This window comes from Danio aesculapii, chromosome 2, assembly GCF_903798145.1.
Source record: "Danio aesculapii chromosome 2, fDanAes4.1, whole genome shotgun sequence".
NCBI lineage: Eukaryota > Metazoa > Chordata > Actinopteri > Cypriniformes > Danionidae > Danio > Danio aesculapii.
The window spans coordinates 15,329,720-15,345,402 of NC_079436.1; positions in this window are offsets into that span (position 1 = coordinate 15,329,720).

The window sequence follows — 15,683 nt, forward strand, 5'->3', positions numbered from 1 at the left end:
ACTGTATGCAGTTTTAAACATGTTTAGACAACTTTCAAGGGAAAAGCAAGTGATTTTGAGTAAGGTCATATTTTGACCTCTCATCCAGGATTCTTGTTCGTGGGGCTGAGATATGATGTTTTCAGGCCAAAAACAGAAAGTGATAAGTGAAGTTTAGTTATAAACAAATTTCAAGAGGATCACGTGCTTATGATTGCTAGCGGCTGGATCCACATTATCCAATTCTCAATGCACCAATCAGACGACTCCTAAGCTACTACAAATACCCTGGGTTACGTACCACCGCTATCTTCGTTTTGAAGACAGCTCTGCTCCGAATCAACTGCTACTGCTACAACAACTACTTCAAAACGACTACATCTCCAACTATACTCCAACAACAACAACATCAAAACCTTCCACTTCAAGTGCCTCACACAACGCATCCGCTGTGTCTTCAAACCAATTCTCCAGCAAGATCACAGTCAAAACTTGATCACCGTCCACGAACTCCGCTTAAACTCTCAAGACGCTGGCGATTAAGCCATGGCAATAAATAACTCACTGCTCTCCTAGCGGTGCACCTGCAGTAACTTATATTGCATGTTTTAAGGGGAAGTCTCGCAAAAAATAACTACTTCCCAACAAAGACTAAACATCTATAAAGCTTTTGAAAGACAAGGCTCGCGTGACTAGAGAAATTTCAACCAATAACTCACCTTTCAAGCCTCCCGCCCGTCCACTGATCCATAACATTCCAAAGTAATTCGACTGCAAAGATCCAGACAATCTAGTCCCTAAGCTTTGGTCTGAGGCATGTTCGTGCGTAGAGAAACATGACAGAATGCGCTGTTATCATCCAATCTAGTCACGGAGCGCAGCTGCGTCTCCTACACATTAACACTAGTATTTCTGGTCAACAAAATGGCCGCCGATCTTTTGATTGACACCCCATTAATTAATTAATAAATAAAATTTTTTTTTACCCAACCAGTTAAATTCAACACATCTAGCAAAGAAGTTAAATCGTAACGGGATTCATATGTCCATACCAAGCGGCAACCTCCCGCTCTCCCTCGGGAAGCCAATACGGAAGTAACTAAAACTGCAATTCATCAAAATTCCGCTAGTCCTGGCTCCATAATAGAGCAAATTGCAATTGAGCCCACTGTTAGAATGGCCAACTTTACAAAAAAAAAAAAAAAGATGTTTGCAGCCTGGTACAAAGAACGATTTTGGTTCATATAGCTATTATTACCCTCCATGACAACTGTGAGGGGGGTGAATTTTTTTTATAACTCATCCATTTCCTTTATATTAAGTTTGCATAATTAAGGGTGTGGCCACTTGAGTGACAGCTAGGTCTCGCTGGTCGCCGTCACTTCACCTCAGCTGAATCCGGCAGATTAGCCACTGATCTCGGCATATTCATCGTATTTTTGTTTTGTTTTATGTGGCTTTACACAATCAGCTGCCTTTTGGACTTATTTCTTACAATTATCAGATGATATGGTATGCTGAGTGCATTTAATTGTGCTCACAAACCATTCATGTGGCCTCCGTTTCCCATGTGAGTAAAGTTATATACTTATACACCATCTCTATAAATGTGTGGGTTTTATTTAAGATCATTTATCATTTATAATGTTCTTTAGAGCTGTAAAGCACTCCAGAATGTGACAGATTGATTAGCTGTAGGCTCTAGATCAGTCATCTGAAGCGTTCTCATACAGTGTTATGCTGGAGTTCATCAATAGTCTTGCATTTACTAACACAGACTACATCTGAAGTGTTTGGAAGTAATTCGCGTTTTCCTCCTGTAGAAAACGTCATAAGAATGCTTAGTGGCTCAATGTATTACAACAGTGTTTTTAAATGTCTAAACACTTTACTGATATAGTGTACAGCCAAGCACATGTGGTCAGAACACAAACGAGTTTCAGGTAATAAAGTATTAATTGTTTCTACCAAAGTAAAGTCTGTCTGCCAGGTCTAAGCAAAGTGCCAGGAGGTGTCTGTAGCTCCGCTCACTCTCCGCCTCTTTGCCCTTGTTTTGTATCCCGCCGTGGGTGCGATGACGCCCGAACAAAATGGCGACGGTTGGCCACACCCACTTGTAGCTTCTTTTGCGCTCTTCAGAAACCTATGGGTGACGTCACTGATGCTATGTCCATATATTTTACAGTCTATGGTCCATACAGTCTATGGAAGTAGTTCTGCTTCCTGCTTCGCTACTGTTCGGACGTCTTTGCCTACTGCTCCGCTCTCTGCTCACTTGCTTTTATATCTTAAACCCTAATTTTAACTTGAGCCTATCAGCACAGTGCTCAAACGACACAGCTTGAAGATCAGCATCGATTCTACAAACTTTCTGGAATATAGCTTTACTAACAAGAGGGGAATTATCGTCTAAACAATCCTCCCGCTACCAGCTATAAGCTGCTCACATTCCTGAGACGGGAAAACACGGCTGTGAAAATGCCTCTGGATCGGATTAATTCAGATTCTCACTGCTGTACAAACTGCCACAAACTTCTACAAAAGATTGCAGTTCTTGAAACAAAGTTACTTGCGATCCAACCAGAACTGCAGCGTCATTGTGGACGCTCACAGCAAATAGCCGGTGAGTCCCATAAATCTATTTCTACCACTATTTCGAGCACTGAAAAACAGATTAAAACTGTGGAAAATGAGTATTGGCATAAACAAGGTGCGAGACCAAAGGGTACTCATGGGGTCAGATCATACGCTGCCGCATTAGCGTCCTCTACCCCAAATACAGCTCGGACTCAAATACTGCTTGAGAACAGATATGAAGTATTGAGTAATATGGGTGAAGAATCCCCAAATGCAGTCAGACAGAGATCGCATGACTCAGCAGCTAACTCTGCATGGAACAGAGGCTCAAGGCCGACTAGACAGCGGCATTCTGCTCCGATCGCACCTGAGATAAGAACCCTAGTTGTAGGAGATTCAATAATCAGGAATTTTAGGAGCAAATCTACAATGACATACTGCTTCCCTCATGCAACAGTTTCTGATGTAAACAAAGAACTTAAGGAAATTCTGAAGAAGCACAAGACTGCAAAACGGATTATCATCCATGTGGGGAAGAATGATATTCGGAAGGAACAGTCAGAACTGCTCAAGAGAGATTTCTGTGAGCTCTTGGAAACAGTTGAAAGAGTGAAAATTCAGCCGTTCATCAGTGGACCACTCCCTGCAAGAGGGACAAATATGTTTTCACGGCTTCTTAGTCTAAATGTATGGCTGCAGAAAACATGTAACAGGAAAGGACTGAATTTTATTGACAACTTCAATCTCTTCTGGAACCAAAGACAACTGTTGACATCAGACGGCCTTCACCCAAACAAACTTGGTGCAAAGGTGCTAAAGGACAATATCTTTTTCTCCCTCCATCATCCATCAGCTGTGTGTGCCACTGACCTCAATCCAAATGGCACATACACACCTAGCAAATGTCCAGATGACCACAGGACCTCAAATCAGCTCCCGAGTGGACTTGGGGCTGACGCATCACCCAAGGACAGTGATAACGCTATGCAGCCAAAACACCCACTGTTGATAGAGACACTATCGCTGGCCCTCTGCTCAACACAGACAGACTGTGACGCATCAGAACAGCATCATGTCTCGTCACTAAAAAATGATCCTCAGGAAAACACCCAGGAAAACATATTTCAGCACCCAGAATCTCCAGAGCCACAGCCTCTGTCACCAGACACGTTCCCATTATCACCTTGCTCGCCTCTCTTGGGTTTCTCAAAAAAGATGGAGGAACTGGTGCATGCTGGAACTAAACTTTCACACTCCATCGCCGCAAGCCCCCAGTTACCAACCAAAAAGCGGCCTGCTCCACAACCACCTCTGAGCCCACCTGGAAGAGCCCTCCGACATTTGCCCCACCGCCAGGGCCCAAACAACAACGCACCATCTTCAGCTGGTAAACAAAACTGCTCTCCATGATGTGTCTCGGGTGCCTGCTTAGATAACAGTGTCTTTATCAGATGTTTACAGAACAAGCAGGAACCCAGTGTGCCTGTAGCTTTCTCTACACATATATGTGTTGTATTACGTGACAGAAAACCGAAGACTTTTTCAGGCCGTATAGCAAATCACTCAAATCGTGTGTCTATTAAATATAAATCTGAGACTACTGTAGCAGAAACAGCTAAAACTGTTAAGTTAGCACTTTTAAACATCCGATCACTCAACAATAAGTCACTTTTAGTCAATGATTTCATCAGCTCAAATTGCCTTGATTTTATGCTTTTAAATGAAACTTGGCTAGATGACAGCTGTAGTGCAGCAGTTCTGAATGAAACAGCTCCTTTAAACTTTGACTTTTTGAGTGTTTGCAGAGCCAATAGGAGAGGTGGAGGCATTGCTGCCCTGTTTAAAGATGTCTAAGAGTGTAAACAAGTGTCATTTGGTGACTTTTTGTCTTTTGAATATCTGAGTATAGCACTAAAAGGTGCTCCACGTATCTTACTGATCATTATCTACAGACCTCCAAAATATTCTCCAGCTTTTATTGATGATTTTACAGAGCTGTTATCAATAGTAACCTCTGAATTTGACTATTTTACCATTGCTGGGGATTTTAATATTCACATTGATAATCCAGAAATCAATGCTGTAAAAGAACTGATGACTGTTTTGAACACTTTTGATCTGACTCAGCATGTTCAAGGACCCACACACAATCGTGGACACACTCTTGATCTACTTATAACTAAGGGTTTACACATTTCATCAACTGTTGTTAAGGATGTTGCACTATCTGATCATTTCTGTATTTTCTTTGATATATTGATCACTCCAGCTATTAAAGACAGATCTGTCTCTGTCAGAAAGAGATGCATAAATGAGAACACTAATGAGCAGTTTATGAAGGCCATATCGCTAGCACCAAGTATATCTGCAGACTCTGTTGATTCTCTTCTTGATTTGTTAACTCTAAAGTTAAGAATGTCATAGATGACATTGTTCCTGTTAAAGCCAAGAAGATAACTAGCAGCCAAAGGGGATCTTGGACTAGGTCCCCAAGAATACAAATGACGAAAAGACAGTGCAGAAAAGCTGAGCGTATGTGGAGAAAGACGAAACTAGTAGTTCATTATAATATCTATAAAGACAGTCTTCGTGCTTTTAATATGGAACTAAAAACTGCTAGGCAGACTTTCTTTTCAAGCCTTATAAACAGCAACGTAAACAATGCTCGTAAACTCTTTGCAACGATAGAGAAACTCACAACCCCCCCCCAGTCGGATTCCCAGTGAGCTACTCTCTGAAAGCAAATGTAATGAGTTTGCTCATTTCTTTACTGACAAGATCAATAATATCAGAAAGGCAATCAGCTCATCCAATCAGCCAAATTGTGTCGACGTCAGACTAGCTCAACCACAACTTAAGAAATCAGACATTATGTCCGATTTCATGGCAATTAATGGCAAAATCTTAGAAGAGATCGTGCAAATTATGAAAACATCAACCTGCAGTCTCGACACGCTCCCCACATCATTCTTTAAAACGGTGTTGACCTGCTTAGAAATGGATCTTCTAAAAGTGGTAAATGCTTCACTTCTCTCGGGGATTTTTCCTAACTCACTTAAAACTGCAGTTGTTAAACCCCTCTTGAAGAAGAGCAACCTGGATAACACCATATTGAGCAATTACAGGCCCATCTCAAATCTCCCTTTCATTGGCAAAATCATTGAAAAAGTTGTTTTTAACCAGGTTAACAAGTTCCTAAACTACAAGGGGTGTTTGGACAATTTTCAATCTGGTTTCAGAACACATCACAGTACAGAGAGCGCCCTTATAAAGATAATCAATGATGTCCGCCTAAATACAGATTCAGGCAAACTAACAGTGCTGGTACTGCTCGATCTCAGTGCTGCATTTGACACTGTCGATCACAGCATACTTCTGGATAGGCTGGAAAACTGGGTTGGGCTGTCTGGGACGGTCCTCAAATGGTTCAGATCTTACCTTGAAGGAAGAGGTTACTATGTCAGTATAGGTGACCATAGGTCAGGGTGGACACCCATGACATGTGGAGTCCCACAAGGCTCGATTCTGGCACCACTCCTGTTCAACCTTTATATGCTCCCTCTGAGCCAAATAATGAGAAAGAACCAAATCTCCTACCACAGCTATGCTGATGACACTCAGATCTACCTAGCCTTACTGCCTAATGACTACAGCCCCATTGACACCCTCTGCCAATGCATTGATGAAATTAACAATTGGATGTGCCAAAACTTTCTTCAGTTAAACAAAGAGAAAACTGAAGTCATTGCGTTTGGGAACAGAGATGAGGTTCTCAAGGTGAATGCATACCTTGGCTCTAAGGGTCAAACAACAAAACATAAGGTCAAGAATCTTGGTGTGACTCTGGAGTCAGATCTGAGTTTCAATAGTCATATCAAAGCAGTTAGTAAATCAGCATACTATCATCTCAAAAACACTCACTGGCCTTCCCAAAAAGACAGTCAGACAGTTGCAGCTCATCCAGAACGCTGCGGCCAGAATTCTGACCAGAACCAGGAAATCAGAGCACATCACACCTGTCCTCAGGTCTTTACACTGGCTCCCAGTCACATTTAGAATAGATTTTAAAGTATTATTACTGGTCTATAAATCACTAAATGGCCTAGGACCTCAATACATTATAGATATGCTCACTGAATACAAACCTAACAGATCACTCAGATCTTTAGGATCAAATAGATTAGAAATCCCAAGAGTTCAGTCAAAGCAGGGTGAATCGGCTTTCAGCTACTACGCCCCTCGTTGCTGGAATCAGCTTCCAGAAATGATCAGATGTGCTCCAACATTAGGCACATTCAAATCAAGACTGAAAACACATCTGTTTAGCTGTGCCTTTACTGAATGAGCACTGTGCTACGTCCGACGGATCGAACTACTATGTTTTTCTCTTCTTTTTAACTCTTTTATAACACATTTTATCAGCTTTTATTTCATTTTATTTTTATTCTTACCATTTTTATGTTTGTTTTTATTTCTCTTATAATTGTTTCTTTTATTCCTGTTTATGTAAAGCACTTTGAATTGCCACTGTGTATGAAATGTGCTATATAAATAAACTTGCCTTGCCTTGCCATACACAAAGTGACATGCAAGTTCATAATAACAATTCAGTTGAATCTGAAATGGCAAAGGAACAACTCCATGCTTGATAAGTAGGAGGAGGACATTTCTGACAATAGGTCTTCAAGAGGTATCTGTCTTCAAGAAGTACTTCCAGGACCACCAGACAAGCCACACCCCATATCCTCAGCTCTCCATCCATCTGCCATCCCGTGGGGGGACGAATGACCACCCCTACCATCCTTGCACTTCATGTCAACGAGCTATCATACCATGCATTAACAAAGGCGCTTGAATTCACAGTTACCCATGCCCTTATTAAGATGCCTCGCATGGATATCAGCTAAAGCAAATTATTATGTCTGGCGTATTTCATTTCTGATTCTCTTTGGTTTCTCGTTTCAGAGATCATGACTGCCGGCCCCAGAAGCTGACCCTCATCCAACCTATTACAATCCACATCCATTCCAAATACATTCACATTCCATGCAAAGGATACATTTTCACTAACTCAGCCCACACCACGATGCCATATTCACACTTGCCCCTTTTAGTTTTAAGATGTTCTGAACTAACATCAAATGTCAATCCCAAAATCCACCTCACCACATCTGATCTAACTTTGCTGAATGAAGAAACTCCATGTTTCTTTATTAAGCAAAGCAAATAGCTCAATTTCATAAAGGACGTTCTGGATACTTCCTCGATATCCCCTCCCCCACACACCAATTCCAAACCCTCCAAGCATTCTTACACAACAGTAGAGCAATACCCCCTCAGGGAAGCCCAGCTGATCCTCTCCAGCCGAATTCCACCCACACGCATTTCTAGGTATAAGCACGACTCTGCCTTTTCCCCCTATTCCCTCCTACTAACATAGGCGCTCCTTCACTGCCCTTCCCACTTTTTACTTCCTTTAACTTTCCCTCCAAACTTGAGCTATTCCATACTCCTATTCACCACAGCTCACACCCATTTAGGGAGCACCCAGAGTTTCAATTGCTGCAGCAAAGACGCTCTAAACAAGCTCACATACACCTTAATTTCCAATACCACTATCGTGACACTCCCACGTACTCATACAGCAGCAATGCTTCTACAGGTGCGCACATTACCTCCATATTGACCCACTGCACCTCTGCAGTAGCATAGATGCTCTGCCGAGCTGCACTTACCCATAGCACCACCGCAACTGTAGTGAAGCTCTAGCTAAGCCCTTATTTACCTTCATCTCTACATATCACTACAGACAGTATTTACATTCCAGTGGGAACACTCATAACTCCAATACCGGCCACCACTGCACCTCTGCAACCGCAGAGGCACCCAGCTGAGCTACACTCACCCATAGCAAACCAGCAACTGCGGTGACGCTCTAGCTGAGCCCCTATTTACTCTCATCTGTACACATCACTACTGACAGCATTTAACATTCCTGCAGGAGCACTCATAACACTCCAATATTGACTACCACTGCACCCCCGCAACAGAAGAGACGCTCTCCCGAGCCTTATTCTCCCTCTGCACCACCGTTGCAGCAGTGACGCTCCACCTGAGCTCACACACATCTCCATTTAGCCATTCACTACCAACACACTCCCCAGCACTACAACATCAGTTAAAACGCCTCTGCAGAAGTGCACTTGCCTTCCAATTTTGACTTCCACGACACATTTGCAACAGCAGAGAAGCTTCGCTGAGCTTCCTTTCCCCTCCTCACCACTGCCGCAGCAGTGACGCTCTGCCTGAGCTCACATACACCTGCATCTAACATTCCACTACTGACACACTCCCCAGCACTTCCACAGCAGTTAAATTGCCTCCACGGAAGAGTACTTGCCTTCCAATACAGACTTCCACGGAACCTCTGCAACAGCAGAGAAGCTCCACTGAGCTTCTTTTTCCCTCAGCACCACTGCCGCAGCAGTGACGCTCTGCCTGAGCTCACACCTCAAGGAAACCCAGCTGGCCCTAACCAGCTAACACAATACTCAAGAACAAGGGCTCGAGCATGACCCTCTGTATGTGTGCGTATGTTTGTACATGGATGTATGTGTATGTGCGTGTGGGTATATATATGTGTATGTGCGTGTGGGTATATATACACATGCGTACATACACATATATATGTATGCGTATATGTATGTATATATATATATATATATATATATATATATATATATATGAATGTGACGAGGGTATGGATACGAGTTAGAACTATCTTTGAATCAAAATAACCGACTACACCACCCTGGGAGTGACCCAGGGAAATAACTCTATTAGAAAAAGACACACAGGTTCGTTTCCCCTCAAAAAGGCACAGAGGCGTTAGTAATTACAAAAGTACAAAAATATTTATTTTAATAAAAATGTAAGGTTGTACTCATTTGTTAAAAAGCACATCAGAAACTCCCACTTTATAAAAAAAAGGAAAATAAATAAACAAAAACATACAGGATTGAGGTTCCCACTGACTGGATACAAGCAGACTGACTTTACCCCAGCACACGCACATCACAGTGCACTCGAATTACACTATCAAGCACTCAGTGTCTCACAGCACACGGGAAAGAAGCACCACCACCAGTTGGAAGGACCAGTCATCCACCGGGAGAAACCTCAATTCCTGAAATAAATTAAAATTAAAGTAAATAAACAGAAAATAACCTAAACACATCAATAAAGGAGTCAATCAGGTTAACAAACCTACTCTATGATCTGGTTGAGACAGCTACAGCTGTGATTACAATGTCATATACACACACACACTCTGAATCAAAACAATTGACACTCAAAATAATAATAATAATAATAATAATAATAATAATAATAATAAATCAAAAAGAAATCTAAATAACAGAAACAAAATAAATGCTCTGCATAACTAAACAAAAAACAATTTCACAAAACAAAAAGCAGAGCACCAATAATGTTAACGCAAATCAATACATCCTAAACAAACAAATGAATGAAGGGGAGCACAAAGCGGCACACGGGTCAAAATGGGCAGTCCCCTTTAAACAGCTGCGTTGGTGGCGTCTGAACGATAGCCAATTACACCGGCGTTAGTATTAGCAGCGTGGAATAACAGCAGTAGCACACGCCCAGATGACCTCCAATAACCACGGCAATAAGAGCTAATAAAGCGAATTAGACATCGAGAGAAAGGGATCAAGAGAAAAAGGGAGAATCCTAAAGAGAGAGGCACAAACAAAACCATTAATATAGTCCTTTAAAATGATAACACTAATCATAAGTGCCTTACTTACCAATGGGTGCACAAAGCGGATGCTTTGAGCACTTGTTGGTCAGGTATACAAATACAGCGAGGTGCAGGACTTAGTATCTCTACTGCATGAAAAACGCAGGTTAAATACTGCCAAATCCCATTACTCAGCCAATTAAAAGCTATCACATACCTGCAACGATGAACAGTCGTCCAGCCACTCCAGCCCAGAAAAATGCCACAGCCACAATGCACTATAACAATGCCAAAAGTAACTTAACGTTGGCCCATTCAAGCAAATGAAAAATCATTATCAGAACGAACACAATGCCTCTACCTGTAGCTGCGAAGACGGACACCCAAACAAAGCGGACGTGACGCATCCCAAGGGACAACCAATCGGGCTTTAAAAAGGCGGCGCTACGTGCCGATTGAATGATGTCAATGTCAATCAGCTGCGCAGCACGAATGATGTCAATGTCAATCAGCTGCGCAGCACCATCACATTTGGATTGACTCCAATATCAATATCAGCTGCACTACACCATCACATATATATATATATATATATATATATATATATATATATATATATATATATATATATATATATATATATATAGATATATATATATATATATATATATATATATGTACGTGTGTGTGTGTGTGTGTGTATGTATACATGTATAAGTTTGCGTATGTGTATGTATGAGTTTTTATGTATGCATGTATTTATGCGCGTATTTGTCTATGTGCATGTGTGTGTCATGTATGCACGGTATGCACGCGTGTGCATGTGCATTTGTGTGTGTCGTGTATGCACGCGTGCATATGATGTGCATGTGCATATGTACCTGTATGTACATACCTACCTTTCTGTTTCCAAGCTTTGCTATTCCCTGCCATCCCACCCAACAGCTCTGACCCCCGCAGGGGTCACCCCTTCACAGTCACACCTCCAGTATGAGCATCCCTGCCCCCTCCTTTCTCCCCACTCTTACTGGAACCCCCATCTCCCCTCCCCCTATGGCTCTAACCCCCGCAGGGGTTGCTCCGAGCTTCGACTCCCGCAGGAGTCATCACCGCCCCCCAGCCATTAGGAATGGTATGCACACACGTACGAGCAGGTAAATGTGTGTGCATTTGCGTGCGTGTGTGTGTGCGAATGTGTGTGCGTGCATGTGCACGCATGCAGGTATATCCCTTCTCCTTTTCTTCCTTCCGGCGTGGAGATCCTCCGCCCCCCTCTTTTTATCCATCTCTTTTCAGCGAATTACTCCGCTACTCTTTCTCTTCCCATAGGCCCTCAATCCTCAGCTCTAACTCCCGCAGGATTCACTAAAACGAGCTTCGACTCCCGCAGGAGTCTCGCCCCAGCCACCTCCTACAGTAGCCTCCACCGCCCCCTTCCTTCCCTAGACTACAGTAGGAGAAATGCCCACATCAGCTCTGACCCCCGCAGGGGTCGCCTCGAGCTTCCCGCAGGAGTCAATCACTGCCCCTATAAATATATATATATATATATATATATATATATATATATATATATATATATATATATATATATATATTCACATATGTGTATATATATTTTACATTTATACTCTCCTTTTCTTCTTTCCGGCGTCGAGATCCTCTGCCTGGCAATTATTTGCCCTTTCTTTACTTCCTTACTGCGTTAAGTGCTTCCGCTACCTTTCTACCTCTTCTTTTATCTCCTCCCTTATCTCCTTATCATCAATTCCCCCAATAATTTCCTCCTTCCTGCGGCAATTTTCTCCGCTAACTGTTTTCTTTCAGCATTGATTCTGCTACTTTTTTACTTCCGCTTAGGCCTTAATCCCCAGCTCTAACTCCCGCAGGAGTGATTAAAATGAGCTTCAACTCCCGCAGGAGTTCATGCCCCCCCCCCACCCCCTCCCCCCCTGGCCCACCTCACACCATCGCATGCAGGAGTCTTCACCCCCCAATACCTTTCCCCACTCCCACAGGAGCCTGCCCCACCCCAGCTCTCACTCCCGCAGGAGTGTATCCAAGCTTTGACTCCCTCAGGAGTCAATCCAGCCCCTCCCACTCTTCCGCTTGGACTCCCGCAGGAGTCTACTTTGCTTTGCTCCCGCAGGAGCCTCTCTTCCTAAAATATCAATATATCCAGCAGCCGGATATGGCATTGTTACATCTGCATTTTAGGGGGTTCTTAAATACGCGGCTGCTGTCCCGAGCTATATATGGCATTTTGGGGAGTTCTCGAGATCTACCTGAGCTCAAACTCCCTTCTCGCCTTGGGGAGCCCCGGGCTCGAGGATCTTATGAGCTCAGGGCTCTCTCCCGGGACAGCATGCCAAACAAGCTTATAATTAATCATCAGCTAAGTGTGAACTCTTGAAACATGTTTAGACAACTTTCAAGGTAATAAAAGTGATTTTAAATAAGCTCATATTTTGACCTCTCAGACAGGATTCTTGTTCCTTGGGCTGAGATATGATGTTTTCAGGCCAAAAACAGAAAGTGATAAAACAGCTTAAGAACATGAAACGTATCATTCTTTTTGTTTTAAACAATGTTTACAGTTTTAAACATGTTTAGACAGGTTTCAACGGAAAAGCAATTGATTTTAAATAAGCTCATATTTTGACCTCTCAGTCAGGATTCTTGTTCTTGGGGCTGAGATTTGATGTTTTCAGGCCAAAAACAGAAAGCGATAAAAACAGCTTAATACATGAAAGTCGTCATTCTTTTTATTTTACACAACACTTCGTGCAGTATTAAACATGTTTAGACAAGTTTCAAGGAAAAAGCAAGTGATTTTGAATAATCTCATATTTTGACCTCTCAGCCAGGATGCTTGTTTCTGGGGCTGAGATTGGATGTTTTCAGGCCAAAAACAGAAAGTGATAAAAACAGCTTAAAACCATGAAACTCATCATTCTTTTGGTTTTACACAACTCTCTATGCAATTTTAAACATGGTTAGACAAGTTTCAAAGGAAAACCAAGTGATTTTGAATAAGGTCATATTTTGAGCTCTCAGCCAGGATTCTTGTTTGTAGGGCTGAGATTGGATGTTTTCAGGCCAAAAATAGAAAGTGATAAAAACAGCTTAAGAACATGAATCTCATCATTCTTTTTGTTTTACACAACACTGTATGCAGTTTTAAACATGTTTAGACAACTTTCAAGGTAAAAAAGTGATTTTGAATAAGCTCATATTTTGACCTCTCAGACAGGATTCTTGTTCCTGGGGCTGAGATATGATGTTTTCAGGCCAAAAACAGAAAGTGATAAAAACAGCTTAAGAACATGAAATGTATCATTCTTTTTGTTTTAAACAACAATGTATACAGTTTTAAACATGTTTAGACAGATTTTAAGGGAAAAGCAAGTGATTTTAAATAAGCTCATATTTTGACCTCTCAGCGAGGATTCTTGTTCCTGGAGCTGAGATATGATGTTTTCAGGCCTAAAACAGAAAGTGATAAAAACAGCTTTAAAACGTGAACCTCATCATTTTTTTTTTGTTTTACACAAAACTGCATGCAGTTTTAAACATGTTTAGACAACTTTCAAGGTAAAAACTAAATATTTTGAATAAGCTTATATTTTGACCTCTCAGCCAGGATTCTTGTTCTTGGGGCTGAGATTTGATGTTTTCAGGCCAAAAACAGAAAGTGATAAAAACAGCTTAAAACATGAAAGTCATCATCCTTTTTGTTTTACACAACACTTCATGCAGTTTTATACATATTTAGACAAGTTTCAAGGAAAAAGAAAGTGATTTTGAATAAGCTTATATTTTGAGCTCTCAGCCAGGATGCTTGTTTCTGGGGCTGACACATGATGTTTTTGGGCCAAAAACAGAAAGTGATAAAAACAGCTTAAAACTATGAAACTCATCATTCTTTTTGTTTTACACAACTCTCTATGCAATTTTAAACATGTTTAGACAAGTGTCAAAGGAAAAGAAAATGATTTTGAATAAGCTCATATTTTGACCTCTCAGCCGGGATTCTTGTTCTTGGGGCTGAGATTTGATGTTTTCAGGCCAAAAACAGAAAGTGATAAAAACAGCTTAAAACATGAAAGTCATCATCCTTTTTGTTTTACACAACACTTCTTGCAGTTTTATACATATTTAGACAAGTTTCAAGGAAAAAGCAAGTGATTTTGAATAAGCTCATATTTTGAGCTCTCAGCCAGGATGCTTGTTTCTGGGGCTGACACATGATGTTTTTGGGCCAAAAACAGAAAGTATTAAAAACAGCTTAAAACTATGAAACTCATCATTCTTTTTGTTTTACACAACTCTCTATGCAATTTTAAACATGTTTAGACAAGTGTCATAGGAAAAGAAAATGATTTTGAATAAGCTCATATTTTGAGCTCTCAGCCAGGATCCTTGTTCCTGGGGCTGAGATTTGATGTTTTTAGGCCAAAAATAGAAAGTGATAAAAACAGCTTAAAACCACGAAACTCATCACTCTTTTTTTAACAACACTGTATGCAACTTTAAACAGGTTTAGACAAGTTTTAAGGGAAAAGCAAGTGATTTTGAATAAGGTGATATTTTGACCTCTCAGCCAGGATTCTTGTTCGTGGGGCTGAGATTTGATGTTTTCAGGCCAAAAACAGAAAGTGATAAAAACAGCTTAAGAACATGAAACTCGTCATTCCTTTTGTTTTACACAACACTGTATGCAGTTTTAAACATGTTTTGACAAGTTTCAAGGGAAAAGCAAGTGATTTTAAATAAGCTCATATTTTGACCTCTCAGCCAGGATTCTTGTTCCTGGGGCTGAGGTATGATGTTATCAGGCCAAAAACAGAAAGTGATAAAAACAGCTTAGGAACATGAATCTCATTATTCTTTTTGTTTTACACAACACTGTATGCAGTTTTAAAAATGTTTAGACAACCTTTAGGGTAAAAAAGTGATTTTGAATAAGCTCATATTTTGACCTCTCAGCCAGGATTCTTGTTCCTGGGGCTGAGATATGATGTTTTCAGGCCAAAAACAGAAAATGATAAAAACAGCTTAAGAACATGAAACGTATCATTCTTTTTGTTTTACACAACACTGTATGCAGTTTTAAACGTGTTTAGACAAGTTTCAAGGGAAAAGCAAGTGATTTTAAATAAGCTCATATTTTGACCTCTCAGACAGGATTCTTGTTCCTGGAGCTGAGATATGCAGAGATGTATAGTAACGAAGTAGAACTACTTCACTACTGTACTTAAGTACTAAAAGGCAGTATCTGTACTTTACTGAAGTATTGTTTTTTTCTCCTACTTCCACTTTTACTAAAGTACATATTTTCGATGAGTTTAATACTTTTACTCCG